The following is a 17,363-nucleotide window of genomic DNA, read 5'->3' on the forward strand; positions in this document are numbered from 1 at the left end:
CGTCTTCGTTCTTATCGTCTGGAAAGTAAGAACGATGAGGGCTTTTTCTCTTTCCTCTCGAATAACGGCCCGCGGCGCACAAAGAAATCTGATTTTCCGTCACGAGCGCGAGCGCGCGCGGCGGCGGCTCTCGACTCGCGCAACGAGTCCCGGCCGTGCTTTCCTTCGCGTACGCTCTCGACCCCGCCAATTATTTCCACTTCTCTCCGCCGTCTTCGGCGCGGCCAAGGCGGCCTTTGATTTTTACGAAACGTGCAACTCACGCGGAGATAAGGAATTTTCCGTCGTCGCGTTCGCGGGCCGCGCCGCGCCGCGCCGCGCTCTAGGTGCCGCCGCTTGAAGTCGCATTAATATCGTTTGTCTTAAAGGTTCGCGCACAACGAGAGGAGAAAGAGAGAGAAGGAGTGAAATTTGCTCTTCGTACAGCTACAGCTCGTGGCTGAGGCCGCGATCCTCGCACTGAATATTCTTGATGATGAGGATGCTCCGCGCGGGAATTTTCAAGTTGATTTTCCGCAGCGGGATTTCCGCGCTCGGTCGAGGTTATTTAATTCTTTATCCGGCCGAACGTCGAGCGGAGAGCTCGACTTTTTTTGCTCGATATAAAACGGAAACAAAATTATATATTGTGTGTGACGAATATTTTACAGCGAGACAAATATGATAATGGAGAAATTTGCAAATATCGGAAAATTGGAATATCGGCGAATTTTACGATGAATACATCAATATGTAAAAGACTCTGTTGTTGACACATTTTTAGGCACATTTCGGGGAACTTTAGGCCGCCAAGATCGAACGAGATTTCTCCTCGGAGTCGCACCGAAACCCCTTCGAATCGCCCGTCGCGTCCAATCAGGTCTCTTATTAGAATTAGTGGGAAGGGCGAGCGGGAGAGCGGCGACATTGAGTGATTCTTCGGAGCGGATCCACGCGTGATGTATCTCCGCGGCTTCCTCGAGCCGAGCTATAACGACGACGGTGTATCGTTCGCGTTTTGCTCGTCCGATCGGCAATTAACCTAATCGACGCGAATTTAACTTGGAAAGGAGTTTGCTCGCGGGCGGCCACGGCGGACGTCAATTAAATTTCGAGTGGCCGTCTCTTATGACTTCCTCCTGCGGGCTTAATTGTCCGGTTGCCGCTCGTTCGCCGCGATTAACCGCCGGCCGATACGTAGCTCGGACGTTTTATTCGGCGCGAAGGTCGGCCCCGACGATAATTACCTCTGCTCGATGCAGATCGCGATCGATACGTTATAATGTGCTACGTGCGACGCACGTACGAGACCGCGGCGGAGAAACACTTCTTCGTCCTGTAGCCGGCGATCGATCGAGGCTCTAACGCCATCGTCGTCGTCGTCGTCGTCGTCGTTGTGCGTCGATAATCGCCTTTGTGAGGATTTATCGCGAGTCATCTAAGTCACTTTTCACCCTCGTTAGAACACTTTCACACGCGCCAAGATATTTTTATAGACGCTACACGGGGTGTCTCTCCCTCTCTCTCTCTCCCTCTCTCTCTCTCTCTCTCTCTCTCTCTCTCGGAGGCGCAGCGTGTTTTCCTTTGCCCGTTCGATTCCACGGACGAGCGAACGACGCGTCGCTTTTTATTCACCTTCGACGAGGGATATTATATATCTGACGTAATTTCGCGTCTTTCTCGATTATCGTCGAATATATATTCGTCACGAAGTCAGCAAGTCGTCGAGCAATATTCGAAGGTAAAAGGGAAAATTGATAAACTGCGCGATAATGATTTTCGTGACGCAGGTGTCGTCCGTCGATGTCCGTGGTGCGATTCGCGATTAACCACAAGCATCCTCTTCGCCTCGCGCCGTCACGTCGTCGTCCACGTGCGCGAGCGCGCGTTTCCCCTTTCCCCTTTCCTCTTCCGCGCAGGTACGAGATTCGGCCGCGGCTGGACGGCTACCGCGGCCACCTCGTCCCCGTGTGATTTTCCTCTTGCGTCCCTCTTGCGACGACGCCTTAGGCGGCGCGGCGCCGCCAATTTATCACCGTCATCTCGGCCGTCTCCCTCCGAATGTCATCGTTAGTGCCATCGCCGTCGGAAACGTGTCGATATTCACATGCGAACAGTTGCAGCTGTTTGTCGCGCGCGCGCGTGCACGACGCGATATATAAATCGTTTCTCCGTTTCCATTCCCCGTTTCCGTTCCCAGACAGTCGATCCACTTCGTGGACGCGCGTACGTCGTCAACTGCTCTTGCACGATTTCTCGAATTCGCGACGGGAAGGTGCGAATTTTTCCTTCGCGCCGGGGCATAAACGTAAGTCGAGGCTCTCGGAGCGCGTAGCCGAGTTGCAGCCGAGGACTTGCGCGCATTATAGGGAATTCAGGACGAAGGGACGAAGGGCTTCGTCTCGAGTTTTGTAATTGCAGGTGCGCCAGGTGTGAACGAAGTGTCGGCGATGTAACGTGAAGAATCAGTCGAAATTGTTTGCGTGCCGCGTAGAAGCGCCCGACGATTTCCCAGCGATAAAGAGTGTGAGAAACGAACTGCATTCGCAGACGCTGTTTGCAATTGTTGAAATCAACTTAAACAATTCTGCAGTCGAACAATTTGACTAGCGATATTTTATCGTCTGCAAGGAGATTACGGTTTTAGCGAGCAATCAGCGAGGTTTTCGGGAGTAAAAGAGCGGGGAAAACTGCCGGCGCGCGTAATCTCATTATTTCGCGCTCAACAATTCCGTTTGGCTGAATTTTCAAAGCGGTGCATCTCATATTCCATTATCCCCCAATCACCGCGTTGTAACAAGAACGCATCAATAATTTAGCCCCTCGCTACAAATTCACTTCTCGCTTTATCGCCGAAGTCGAACGCCTCATCGTTAATATTTCGCGAGTGCGATCGTATCGTCGTCAAGAGTTTGTCTCTTCGCTCGGTCCCGAAACTTTGTCTCTTTTGCTGACGCAAAGCATCGTCCACGAAAGCGTAAATATTTGATGCGTGTTCTCTCAATCTCCCTCTCTTCCCCCCGCTCTTTCTCTCTCTTCCCGCGTATCGTTTTTCCCGAGCATCGAGCTCGCTCCTTCTCGTCATTTTTCTTTGCACCATCTTAGTCGCTCGCTCTCGCGCTCTTTCTCTCTCTCTCTCTCTCTCTCTCTCTCTCTCTCTTTCTTTTTACCTCTCGAACGGTGGTCTCTTAGTCAATGTACGGTCGTGAGCACGCGCAGCGACTGTCAGAACCTTTCGTTTGAAACTACTAAGGCCCCTCTCCCTCTCTCTCTCTCTCTCTCTCTCTCTCTCTCTCTCTCTCTCTCTTTATGTCTCACTCTGACATCTCGGGTCAAGTGTCGATTTCCGATAGTTGCGAGGTAGACTGGAGAACACGTATGCATCGCGCTCGATTCGACTCGCTGTTGCGTCAACCCGCTGTCGAGTACTAAGTGAATCTCGGCCGTTTGATAGGAAAAGGAGGAAGAGGAAACCAAGGAGAGAGAAAGAGAGAGATGCATTATAGGATATTCAAGTAGACGTTGTTTTGAAAAACGAAAAATTGTCTGGCTGAAGCGTGACGTCACAAGGCTCCGAAAAAGAGCCGGGATTGGCTTCTCTTCGAGAGGAATTTAATAGAACGCTCCTGCGTCTCTCGCTCATTTTTAACTTTTCGAATTATCAAGTTGGAAATTCAACTTTTAACGAAGCGGAGTCCACATAAAACTCTCTCTCTCTCTCTCTCTCTTTCTTCCTCGAGCTGTTTATTTATAAAATAAATATTACGGAGGAGAAATATATACACAAAGTTTGCGACATAAAGAACGGTGTAATTACAAAAATCCTCATCTCCATTTCGTGATCGATCGGTCGGGAACGAAGTCCGAGTCTCTCTTGCTGCAAGACGGCGCGCGTCCCAAGTTTCCGAAAGTATTCATGCCGATGTGGCAACAATAATCGGAGGGAGATTGGAATGTTCCTCCTATCAGAAGCGCTCGTCCAATGAACTCTGAGAGTTTGAAAGGGACAGAGAGAGCGAGAGAGAAAGCGAGAGAGAGAGAGAGAGAGAGAGAGAGAGAGAGAGAGAGGGAGAGAGAGAGAGAGATGCGTAATGTAAGACGCAGAGTGGCAGATCGAGAAAAGGAGACGGGGATGAAGTTCGCGGATGACACGAGAGACGCCTGAGGCGTCCTTGGCCAGTCGGTCGTCAAGGCGAGCGGAAAGCAAGTGTAATTGTCATTGAAGCGAGACCCGGCCGCCCGGAGCACGAGCGAATACGTGATGATTCATTTATGAGCGGCAGCATGAATAAGCGATCGTACGCGAGGTAAGTCATTCATTTGCCAAATGCGACGGCGGTGATGAGAAAAAGTCGCTCGTCGCAGCCTGGTCTCTCTCTCTCTCTCTCTCTCTCTCTCTCTCTCTCTTTCTCAGCGGCTAGACTTTCTCATATCGCTCTTTTTTACGCCTCTTGTCTCTCTATCGCCGTGATAAGGAAAGGCTGGCGTTTTTTCTCACCGGGTGTCTGCACCAGACGCGATTTTCCGAGACCGGATATATGACATATCGCAATAAGCGATAATATAGTGAGTCATAAATAACTTTCGAAGACGGCAAGAATTGATTTTTTAACCCTTTTCTTTTTTCTCGACTCGCGGGCGACAGAATCGATAAGCTGCGTATTAGTTGAGAATTCACTGTCAACAATGACGGATGTGTATGTGTATGTGCAGATTAGGAGTCGGCGCCAAGTATTTTACGCGAGAAGAAGTGAAAAACAGAGAGGAGGTCAATGCGTGTAAAGTAATTGCGCCGAGCGGAGCTGAGCCGTGAATGTTGTGCGTCAATTTTTCATTCCGGATCTCCGGAGGGTAAAGTCGAGCATGTAGAGTGCCATTTTTCTCACTCAAGTTTCTCCGCCTGGTTTCCACTTCCTGGTCGACCTTTTTTTCTGTTGATTTTTTAAAATCGGACCTTCCGCGTCCTGCTCCCCTTTATCTGTGATAAATAAAACCAAAGAGAGGGAGTAGGGAAGATGGAAGTTATTTGCAGATAATTTGCACGCACCGCCGTTCATTCTGCCGGTCGATATCGCGAAGAAGAATCGTGATGTTCTGAAGATGAGGCCTGTTTTTTTTTTTGACAGGAGTGAGAAAGTGAGTGAGAAAGAGTGAGAGTGAGGGAAGGAGGGGCTGAGAATACCGTATGCGTTATAGCGTAGGAAATACAGAGACGAGATTCCGGAGATTCTCGCAGTCAACCGCGTGAGTGGCCTTTATCTTGGCGAATTCCGGTGATACGTGCCGTACAAAAGCTCATAAGCATGCTCCTGGAAATACCAATAATAGGGGCTGGCTCTCTCGAAAACTTGTCGGGCACGCTCATCGCGATCGGTATTGAGTCTGAATAATAAACATTTGAACGAGTGTCTGCATATATTCGGGACGAGCTTCCGTCGTCGAGATGATTTGTTACCGCTCGTGTATACACGTATATATACGTATATATGTGTATGCACATTTACACACACGCGTACATATCTTTCTTTACTTCGAGTTTTCCTCGCATCCGCGCATTCGTCCGATCGATCGAGCCGATTGCATTCAGATTGCGTTCATTCTACCGACTGCGACTCTCAAGAGATATCGCTCGCGCGATAAGTAGGAAATGATTAACAATTACGTCGCCATCCATCACATGCGTAAGTCCGAAGTATCTCGAGTTCCGAATTTCTCGTGATTTTTCAACAGCTGATTTATTCAGCTGTTTCAGTCAGATTCCTTCCAAGTGTTTGTCGATATTCGTTTCAGGCGCTCGTAGATTCTCGCGATCGGTCTGCGCTGTGTGCTTGATCTCGATAACGGAAACAGAAGGTCGAAAGGTGAGGCTGGCGCGTTTAATATTTCACCGTGCTGCCCCGAGAATTTATTTATTCATTTACCGCACGCAGAGAGACACGTCGCTCTGCGAAACGGTGAAAATAATTTTTTCGCAATTTTTTCTGTGTACGTCGTCTGCTTTATGCGCGGCGAGACACAGTTATGCGGACGAAATAATGAGAAGGCGGGGGGGGGGGCAATTTTCATTAACACAAGAGGAAAGTATCGGATATTTCGTTTGTGGGAAAATAACCAGCGAGGAGAAGCAGTTTAAACAAACTGCTACCGTATATATATATATATATATAATACATATATCTATATATATATATATATAAACATATATATATATATATACAATAAATATTCATTATGTATGTATGTATGCATGTACACAGTAGATACGGATTAGAGAAAATTGTGATGGCCGTCGACGAGATAATGAAAGCGGACAAATTAAATGCGTAAGACGAAAGTTGACCCTTATCAAGACTACAGCTACGTGATATCCTTGCGCGCTCTCGATCCATAGCATTTGCGGGAGTCGCTAATATCCTTCGCGGGCGTGATATGCAAACGTAACCCACATTCGGCAGTACGTAAATATTTATCGCCCCGGATCCCACATAGCTCGCAAACTTAATGAACTGCCGTGCTAATCTAGCCCACCGGCCATAATGAGAAGCCGTTTCGCAGTCATTGTTCCGCCGCGAGAGCTGTTGGTTCGACGAATTAACGTTGTTACTTAGCGCGGGAGCGTCATTACGACTATGACGCAAGCGCGGGCGAAAGAGAAGACGGGTGCATCGTCGTCGTAATAACGTGCGTCGAGCGCGTTATTGTGTTTACCGAGAGGCCGAGTTAATTTTCCAGCCGGACTTTCTCCCTCCCTCTCTCTCTCTCTCTCTCTCTCTCACCTTCTCCTTCTCCGGCTCTCCGCCGGAGATTTAATCTGAGATCCAATTTTCAAGATGAACGAGGTCGCGATAAGGCGGTCACGTGAACATCATAAAAAGATTCTGATCGGCGGATTTACCTAGGAACTGGCGGCGATCGCTCGCGCTCGCGCTCGAACAACGGACGAGCGTCGGATAAACAACGTCATAAAACGGTGGCGAGCTCCGGGGGAAATGACGTTTAATTCGCTGCCAATTTTACGACGACATGACTGTAGGCCGGAAGACGACGGAGATAACGACGGTGGTGGCATCGATGATGCTCCGCGATCTTAATCGGTTATTTTACGAGCTCGTAAAATATGGCATTAAACGGTCTATTATCGCCGAGACGCTAAAGAGCGCGCCGGGAAGCTACCGTTCGCGCTGGTCATACCGGAATTCTCCTGTCATCGGTTATATAATTGGACAGCCTGACAAAGTTAGCTGCTCGTGAGACCGGCGCGGCGCGGCGCGGCGCGGCGGCCGAGGCTTGAAATTGCACTGTGTTATGCGCTCGCGTGCATAAACAGTGAAGAGCAACAGAAGGAGAGGGAGGGGAGAGAAAGAGAGAAGAGCGGGGCAATGTGAAAGATATTGAAAATCAGTGACTTCGACATTCGGAACTTTGGAACGCCTGAAATGATAATCTTGGGATTCATTGGGATTGAAAATGTAATTGATTTCCTGTTTTCGCATTTCCGTTTCCGAGAACAATGAACGTCGCTTGCGCGATAAACGGAAACGAGTGCCATCTTGTGACTTGGACGAGGAAGGACGAGCTTTTAGGTGCGCTTTTCAGCGAGCGGCATTCTTGTACCTCTCGATTGATTAATCGAGCTGTGATCTGGTTGAAACGTAGCTCGTTAGTCCCTCGCCGCGGGGGCGGCGGAGAAACAACGGCGAAAATTCCATTTCTCTTTCCTGTCTCTCGTACGGAGCGAGAGATCGCCGTTTGATCATCCGAGGCGAGGCGTCGCGTCGCGTCGCGTCGCGTCGCGTCGCGTCGCGCCGTGTCACTCGAAGGAAGCGGAAAATCGACTCTTCTCGTGCCGACTTGGCACGTCTCCCATCTCGTCGCGGAACATCGGGAGAGAAGGCGGAGAGATGCGCCCGGGTGGGTGGTCCTCTTAATTAACTTGTTTCTCCGCGCACTTGACTGCATGCGGAAGACTACGTGACGACGTTCACAAATCTCCGCGCATTAGTCCTCTCGCGCGTCGCATTAAGTCGGCACGCTGCGACCGTTCAATTCCTGTTTCGCCGCTTGAAATCGGTCGCGCATTCGCGATCAAACTTGCCCGCCGTCTGACGGCGACGAGGACGACGACGACGACGACGACGACGTGAAAGAATGACCGCGTCGTGCTCCGAGCGTGCGCTCGATGTCGCTCGGTGTCGTTCCCGGACTCGACAATTTCGCCCGAGTAGGCTTCGAGAAGTTGCTCGCCTGACGTTCGGGAAATGCTATTATCTTGTAAGGACGATTCGGTATCGGTAGCCTATAGCGATCGGGAGAGGCTGCGCTTTAACTTAGGAAATATGTCGTCGGAGGTAAATGGGGTCTCCCCATGAAAGCTGTCTTGTAATCGAAGATCTCGAAGCGAGAGACGTAAACGGTGAACGGTTGAACGGTGCGTTGTGTACGCCGCGTGTGCATTTCTCGCGGCGAAAATTCGGCAAGTCTCGGTCAGTCTACGATTTTGTAAGTAGTGAGGAATCCTACGAGCGCATCGCGCTCTTTGCTCGAACGTTGCGCGTTTCACTGGCGGGATTTAACTGGTAGAATCTACCCGACATCGAGATACCGATAGATTCGCGTTATCGCGACTTATGTCACGACACGGACGCAGGTATATTTTTTCCTCGGCTCTCTGTCCCGCACGCTATAGATAAATAACGTTCTTGAAGTGCCTGAAGTAATCTAATCTAATCGAAGATTGCGACTGTTTTGTTCCAGATCGTCGAGTCGTTCGGGAAGAGACAGAGAGAGAGAGAGAGAGAGAGAGAGAGACAGAGAGACAGAGAGAGAGAGAGAGAGAGAGAGAGAGAGAGGGAGAGAGGGCGAGAGACGTGTAACCTTCGTTCTTACGAGAGGCGAGTAGATTCGTGACTGCAAGTGAGCATCGCTCGGGTTTGTACACGCGAGGATTACACTCAAGTTTCTTCGGCCAGAAGAGAGGAGGACGAAAGGCCTTCGGAGGAGAGACGCGCGTCGGATGCTGAAGAAACAAGAAGACGGGGACAAACGTAAGGTAAGTCTCGTTTACGTTTAGCGCCGCCATTAACGGCTGAATGGACGATCTCGGTCCGTTCGAAAGTTGCGCGTGACAAAGTCGGAGAGGCGACGAGCGACGAGAGACGAATCCTCTCTTGAAATTGCAGTATTGCGCAAATTCAATCGGTCGATACACGCTGCGCGGAATTGCTATCGGCGCATCGGCGCCGACAAAATTACGCGAATTACGTGCGCCACGCTGAATGTTGCATCTTACCTCGCGCGGTTGCGCGCGCTACGTGCGGGGTAAGCCGCTGACCAAAACTACACAGTTTGCACACAGTAATTCTCCTGTATATATCCGGGTATTTAGACATTAATCTCCAGTAACAATGTTCACACACACACACACACACACACACGCACGCAACCATTCTACCATTGAATTAACAGCGGCGATTCAACCTTGCGTGCAGAGATTTTCCTGGCATTTATACCTTCGGTATATAACGTGTCTCGTATCTCGTGTCTCGTGTCTCTTCAGCTCCTCGCCCTGTCACCGGTCGGCGATAAAAATTACGAATACGAACACGTGCAGGATATAACGGAAGCAAAATATAACGAAAACTGCGACGCGGCGATGAGCTTCGGCCGGATCGGAGTTTAAAGCGCGTGCGCGTCGCGCACACGGAAAAATACACAGCGCTCTCAGGTAAATGTCATTTGCCTCAAGTATTTCGCGAGTTTATACGCCGGCAAACCTATCGTAAGTTTATCGTGAATCTCCAATTTACTTAAAAATGCATTCTGAACTATAGCGAACTTGCTTGGCTTCGATCAAGGACATAAGAAAATGAATCCAACAAAATTCGGTTCGCTTTTTCCCTACGTAATTTTTACAATTCTCTTGCAGAATAAATTCTAGCTTCTGGGCACACGGAAGAAACAAGAGACTTTTCTCTTTTTACGAGGATTATATCTTAAGCTCGGTATCAAGAAAATATTCTTTATTGAAGAGATAATGATCATTTACACAGAAGAAGAAGAAAAGTAAACCGTCTAGTCGCTTTTCTTCGCTTAGCGCGATACCTTTTTTACTGCGCGCGAAAGGGGTGCAAGTTGCAAAATAGTGAAAGAGAAAAAGAAAACAATTGGCACAGAGCAAACACCGACGCTCGATTCAAAGAACGTCGTTGCGCGCGCGCGCTAAGTCCGTCGGAGCCTAAATAAGACCGCCGCGGGAGTATTTTTTTCATCGCTCTCTTTTTCTCTCATGGCTCGTTATCCAATCGTTGCGCTGTCGCGCTCGCTCGCGGACGGACGAAAGTGGCCTCTTAGGTCTCACCCGGTTATCCCCAAGTCTCCGTTTCGCTCCACCATAATGGACCGCTTCTACGGGATTGTACTCGCGGGATTTATACGGGGTGGCGCGGCGGTACACACACGTTCCGGTACATCCTGCGGTACTTACCACTTCCCACGGCCTCTCGTGGAAGTGTCGTGCCAAATGGAGAGCTCTCTGGTGATCTAAAAATAGTGTCCGTCCGTCCGAGCGAGCGCCTCGTCGTTGTCGTCGTGTGCACCCTCCACGACGAAGGACGACGGAGGATCCTTGTCAGGCCGCGTCCAGCTGCGGCTGACTGACTGCTTGACTGGCTGGTTGATTGGTTGCTTGCTCGATGGTTGCTCGGTTGATCAGCTGGCTAGGAAAATGCGCGAGAAATGCGGCAATCGTTCATGAGTGCGGCTAAATTGAGATAGAGATAGATAGATAGAGAGAGAGAGAGAGAGAGAGAGAGAGAGAGAGAGGGAGGGTGGGGGGAGGGGAAGAGAATAGGACGAGTGAGAGGGTTCTGGAGATTTATCTCCGGCCAATCTTCGCGCGGATTGATCGCTGCAGCGCGAATGAAACATCGCGCGCGATTTATGTTTGGCTCGACGCGTCGTATGTTATGTAATAATTGTCGTTATCGAACAAATATAAATCTCGTCGTTTCTCTCTTTTTTCGTAAGTCTCTCTCTCTCTCTCTCTCTCTCTCTCTCTCTCTCTCTCTTTCTTTTCTCTCGCAGGAAAAGAAGGTAATTAGAATAATGGGTGAGTAAGAAGTTTATCGCGACCGCTTCTTAGTTTGATTTCGCGAGCTTCTCGTCAGTATACGTAAACAAGTCTCGTAAAGGACTTAAAAGTGTACTTGACAAAACGGCGGACGCAGCGGAGTCACGTTCGCGTGGGAGGAAAGTTTTGCACTTGTCGTCTTTCGTCGCGAGATTACACGAGCATCGGTGCGTTAATTTGGCGAGAAAGTCCGGAGATGCGCGTTTCGCGGGGCTGCGTTTGAACGTTGGGATCTTCATCGAAAAAATTGTGCTTTCGGAGTGAGAAAGTCTGTGTGTCTCTTTTCGGGGTGTTTTTTTTTGCAGCAAGTGTTCTCAGCAAGAGAGAATATCCTTTTCTTCTCGACAATGCATTTGGACGACGTTTTCGGATGAAAAATGTCTTCTTCACAGAGAACAACGAACTGCAGCGGTAATCGCCACAAACTTTATCGTCCTTGTTAGTAAAAGTGTTGAAAGTATGCGAAATTTAATCGCACATTAATCGGGATATTAATCTTCCTGGCTAGATCCGTCGACGGTAATCCAGCTCGGAGATTAAAACGTTTCATTCTGCCAAATGTGTGCCTTCATAAAGCTGTTCTGTTCGTATCACTTCTCTCAAGTATGCACTTGCGATAGCTGTTTCGAAGGAGTTTCAAGCGTAAGCGGAAACATTTTTCAAAATAGCGGTACAACCGTTTTGGTGCTTTCTTTAGCTTTTTTAGCAGCCTAAGACGATAGAGCCAGCGGAATGTCGTGGAAAATAGAACGGCGCTACAGCTATGCTAATAGCTATTCTTTATCTTTATCGGCAGTCGTGGCTTTCTTTACTTAACCTCGGTGCCCGAGTTACTCGACATTATGCTAGACGATAAGCGCCGAATTAATACACAAGCCATGTTCGTCCTAAACTGTTGCAAGCTTTCATAATAGCGCGCGCGGCCATCGCTCGAACGGGAAAAGTTACGCAAATACCTGACCGTCGTTACTATCTTTCGTAGTTACTGTTTGTGCGCGTATGTGTATAAATGCTGCAGAGTTCCCGCGAGTACTCGTGAATTCTCCTTTGACGTAACGTGTTTGCCTGTTCTTGGGCGCACAATGTAAGGCGGGGTAAACCGATTCCTCGAGTTTTCCACGATGATCAAACGGGTCGGGGTGCGATCTATCTTTAGACGATCGCGGCTGCGTCAACGTAAGTGTGAACGTAAGTGTCGTTGTTTATCGTCGATTACCGTTGAATCGTATTACACGATTTGTCACGCTAAGAATAACGCGCGGCGTAAGTGGATCGCGTGATAGCCGTGAAGTACGCGGTGCGTCTACCGAGTGATTACTCGACGCACCACCAACCGCGAAAATAACGTGGACATACATCATGTTTTTCCGCGCGGCGTGTTTGTTGTCAGGTTCTTTCTCTCTCTCTCTCTCTCTTCCTCATGATGTATGCGACTCAAAGTCTGCGCGCGCGTCAAGGTACCTGCTGTCAGCGGTACGAAGGTGCCGCGGTCGCCGTGCCAAACTTTACATTCGTTTAATCGATGAGCGAAGTCTCACGAGTCTCCGGTTGCGCGTTACAGCATTTGTAAAATATCGCTGGAATTCGTCGCTGAAGGGAATATCCGAACTCATCGATTCGCGACGAAGACCTTGAGGATGTAGGAAACATAACGCACGAATACCGGCCTTGCACCACTCGTGCTCCTCTCCTCCCGCGTTTGCTCTTTGCACACGTGACATTTGACCTTAAAGCCTCCAGGGGAGGACATCTTCATTTTATATAACTCTTGACTTGACACACTTGAGGCTGGGGCAAGAATTAACAATGGGAATTCTGGAAGATCGTGCGTTATGCAAACGACACGTCGGTCGGCGAAAGCGTGACGGAGGAGCCCTTTTTTCTTTTTCGTGCGCGCGCGCGCGCCGGACTTTTGTCCTCGGGCGCGTTTTTCTTTTACCTGCTGTAATTTGAGTGGTCGAGTGGCTCGTTGAAAATATTTGTAACGAGTGCGATAAACGGACAAATGGCCGATAGCTCGGCCATGGACGAGCGCGCGGACGCGTTATTTGTTCAGTGTCGCAGAATATCGCTTCTATGTGGCGACTCGGCGCGTTGAATTGTGTAATTTTCCGACTTTGATTGCGAACTCGTGTAATGCGAGCAGATCGTCCCGGCCACGACGAAGGCGGTGACGCAAAAATGGCCGGCGGTGCTTTTTGTCCGTTAATTGATACCTAGCCTACCTCTCAGTCGAATAATGGATTCAATCCTCGTGTGTCAATTAACGTGTGCGTGAGGGACAGAGAGACAGAGAGAGAGAGAGAGAGAGAGAGAGAGAGAGAGAGAGAAAGACGGGGAGATGCCGATTCAGCGATTCATTACTGGCGTCCTTTTGTTACATTCATCGTGGCAACGTCCTACTTTGGCCATCGTGTTACATTATCTTCCATCTTCCACCGCGGAGAGTTGCTCCAACCGTCGAATCCCACCAACTTATGCAATTTCTTCTCGTGTTATCAAAGGTACGAGTGCGAGGGCGATATTCTCTTAGCGTTACAGAGAAGCAGTTATCTCTTAACGAATTCTTCCTCGACGAAAGTTTAAATTTAGTCTTCCAGCTTCACCTCTCCCTGTGGTTGATATTTCCTGAAATTCGCCGGCAAGATCGGTGTCGACGGATTTAATGCGGAAAATTTCATGCGTTTTTAATTAAAGGGATGCGGAGCGATCTTGCTCTTCGTATTTCCTACTCCGTCGATATTGGCAAACTGCGACCGCGATTTCATGACGGACGATCGACGGGGACTCGATGGAAAAGCACTTTGGACGCGTTTGAAAAATTTTCCGACCACGGTTTCTCTCCCTCGAAACCGGTTGTCTCGATTGTTTAACTCCGAAACGTTTTTTTTTTCTTTTTTTCGCCAAGATAAAAGCTTTACTGCACGGGACAACCGAGAGTTGGCGCGACGCGGAGAAGGTCCTCGTATGATTTTGGAACTCTCCTGGGCGAACTTCGACTATCTTGAATTTTTAGCTTTGAAATTGCTCGCGCCGTAGATATTACAACCACACATTCACTTATACACACACACACACACACACACACACACATATACACGTGCACACAGGTACTTGTAACGACACGGATCTTCTTTCGAGAGTTCACCACGACGCTCTCCCTGCAGCTTTATCCATTTGGCTCGGTGGTTTTGTTTCAAGTTTAAACTATATTAAGAGAGTCCACGGTACATATCAGTTTTGCCGTGCTTTGCCGTGGCGTGTTTTATCCGATTGATGCCGGCAAATTGGACAATCTGCCGCAGCTTCCCAGAAACTCACGAGATTCTATACACGGCTAGTTACACCATCGCGAAATTGATTTCCGAGCTTGGATAGAAAACAAGCGAACGGCGAGGGGACCGTTCGACTCTCACATAAACGCTCCGCTCGATATTGGAAGACAAAAAAGAGACGAGACGCGTCTTTTGCAACAACGTTACCTCGGAGATACTAAGGTACGTGAAGACGACGTTCGATCACCCTTCGTCTTCGATCGACGCGTTCTTCGGTCCGATGCCCGGTCACAACAACTTAAAATTAATTATTCAGGTTGCAAATTAATAATTTAGTTATATATACACACCAAGTTTTCTGAAAGTAACGGACCCCCCCCTCCTATCTCAGAACCTATGCAATATAGGGAAAAATGACTCGAATAAAAGTTTTTAGGGTTCATAAAGTTCTGTTTTCTTGTGACCTCAAATTGGACCTTGACCTCGACCTTAAAGGTCGTTTGAAGGTAAACTTGCGTTTTTTAAATGGGAACCCCTATTTTTTATTACACTGTTCTTTTCTACCAATCAATTCGAACAACTGTTGTCTAAAACATTTTTTTATTTGCCTAATATTTTTTTAGATATTTGAGGAAAACTTGATAACTTTTTCAATATTTAACTTACGATATCTCGCCAACTATTTATCGGAAGAAAAAGTGGTACTAGACTTCCTTGCTTTATTTAGTCTCAAGAATATATTGTTACAATAGTGCCCTGATTTTTGTTAATTTGATGATTTTGAGATTTCCAAAAGTCAGTATACAGTACAGATATAAAATCAATCTATGTGTGCGGCGACCGTCTGTCGTCACAAATCAGTCCTTATCTGGCTGTGAATTTTTGCGGAGGCTATCTCCTGTCTACCTCCACAGCGCACGTCGCTGTCCTCGCTCACGGCGATATGCGGTAGCGTGTTTACGCTAAAAGCGGTGTTAAGGAATCGTCAAGGCAATTCGCGCGCGCGCGCGCGCAATATATCGACGCGTACATGCCAACGAGGAACGCATACTACACACTGTTTCGTTGGTAGGTAAATAAGTGCGCCATTAAGGTAGGAGTCCGCCGGCGCGGGCAAGTGCCCGGGACTGCTGCACGTCGCGAGTTCCCTGCAGTTGCAGAGCTCGCGTCCGCGTTTTGCATATCGAATCGATCATCGGAACGCGAGTAATCGGGTAGATGTGACATCATTTTCGCGCCGTAATTCCGCTTATAAAGTTCGCAGACATGCCAACCGCCGCCGCCGCCGCCGCCGCCGCCGTCGCCGCAGTCGTCGCAGTCGTCGGTCGCGAAGCTGCAACGTGAGAAGATCGTGATTGGATTGGATTTTAGATAGTTGACAGTCCTTTCTTTCGAGCCCTTTGAGATGAATCTGACTTGAAACTGCAATTTCTCTTTTCCGTCCGTGCAATATGTGGATCTGTGCGCGCGAACGGAATACCGCCGGGTGTGCCGGTATACGACGTTCGAATAACGTTGGTACGAGTTTGAATAACGTTGAATGAGTTAATTTAATGAAGTGGCAGGTACGGAGTATTTATCGAGGACGCGATTCCTATGAATAATATTGTAGGATTTTAATTAGAGAATTAAAGGCGCGCGAATTTCGAATATCCTCGGGACGTTAGGTTGCTTTTTTTTTTACATTATTTCACTATGCGTGTCTCATTGCATTATCGTTATGCGATTACAGAACGTGGATATAGCGTGATCGCGTTTAAGAACGCGAGATGCGTGCAGGAGAGAGAGAGAGAGAGAGAGAGAGAGAGAGAGAGAGAGAGAAGGGGAGGGGGGAGGGCGAGAAAAAGAGACTTTACATATTAAAAAGACCGCGTCGGCTTTTACTTGTGCACCTTCTCCTTCCCCTCTTCCTTCTTCCTGTTTCCTGCACCCCCGCGAACTCAATTATCTCTTTGCTAATAATTCCGAGCAGCAGGTGGGAGTGAATATAAAGCAGAGCGTTATTTCTTCATTTCATCGCCAACAATATCGCGCTACCTGGTGGAAACAACTTTACCTTTTTACTTTGTCGACTTCAACGCCGCGTATTAAAAAAATGTTCGGGCAATATTAGAATTTCAGGCGCGGACGAACGTGGAGATTAGCGGCGCGTTTGGTCCTCGACGCGGAATAATATCAATCTCAATATTCCATTTCACGTTAATTTAACTCCAAATCCTATATGCCAATCTATTTTGATTGCACTTAACCTCACAAGTGGCAGATCGTCGACAAAAAATATCATCTCTAAATGGCCATATAGTATAAACATTCATAATTATACACGTCTGCACGGAAAAAAATGCTGTTGCACGAATCTAATTAAAGTAACTTGTTTTTTATGCTAGTCCGCGATGTATAATTTAACAAAACTTTATTCTTTGTTTCTTCGTTTAGCAATATTTTTTCCCGCACGTGGATATACATATTTTTATATGATTGTTCGCATATAAAGACAAAATTCATATCTGAATCACACATGATAAAATATATAATTTATATATATATATATAAATATATATATTTAATAATTTTGAAATTTCCAAAGGTCGATAAGTTGACAAAAGTTAGGGCACTATTATAGTAATATATTTTTGATAAAGTAAATAAAGTAAAAGAGTCTAATACTATTTTTTCTTTCGACGAAGTTTCCGTTAAATATTTCAAGAAATATTAGGCAAATAAAGAAATGTTTCAGACAAAAGTTGTTAAAATTAATTGGTAGAAAAAGGAGATATAATAAAAAATTGGGCTTTCTATTTAAAAAAATTAAGTTGAAAATGCCCTCCAAATAAGAAACTGATAATGCCATTCTCTTTCCCCTTCGAAATCATGGAAAACGTGTTTTAGCTTTTTTCAATATCTTTCATAGTTTTCGAGATTTTTTAATGCGAAAGTTAAAATGGGACACCCTGTATATATATATATATAATTATATATAT

The 17,363-nt window shown here is 47.5% G+C and overlaps 1 protein-coding gene across 6 annotated transcripts in view; it reads left to right on the plus strand.

Annotated features, from left to right (window-relative positions):
- The window catches only part of Pde9 (phosphodiesterase 9), a 150,912-nt gene that overhangs the window by 31,789 nt on the left and 101,760 nt on the right, over positions 1–17,363 (plus strand). For all 6 annotated transcript variants that reach the window (XM_025306633.1, XM_025306632.1, XM_025306634.1 and 3 more), the window contains one exon: positions 8,734–9,028. The gene's annotated coding sequence lies outside the window, so the exon portion shown is untranslated. The remainder of the gene's footprint in view (positions 1–8,733; positions 9,029–17,363) is intronic.

Source organism: Harpegnathos saltator, unplaced genomic scaffold (assembly GCF_003227715.2).
Source record: "Harpegnathos saltator strain DR-91 unplaced genomic scaffold, Hsal_v8.6 scaffold791, whole genome shotgun sequence".
NCBI classification, from domain to species: domain Eukaryota; kingdom Metazoa; phylum Arthropoda; class Insecta; order Hymenoptera; family Formicidae; genus Harpegnathos; species Harpegnathos saltator.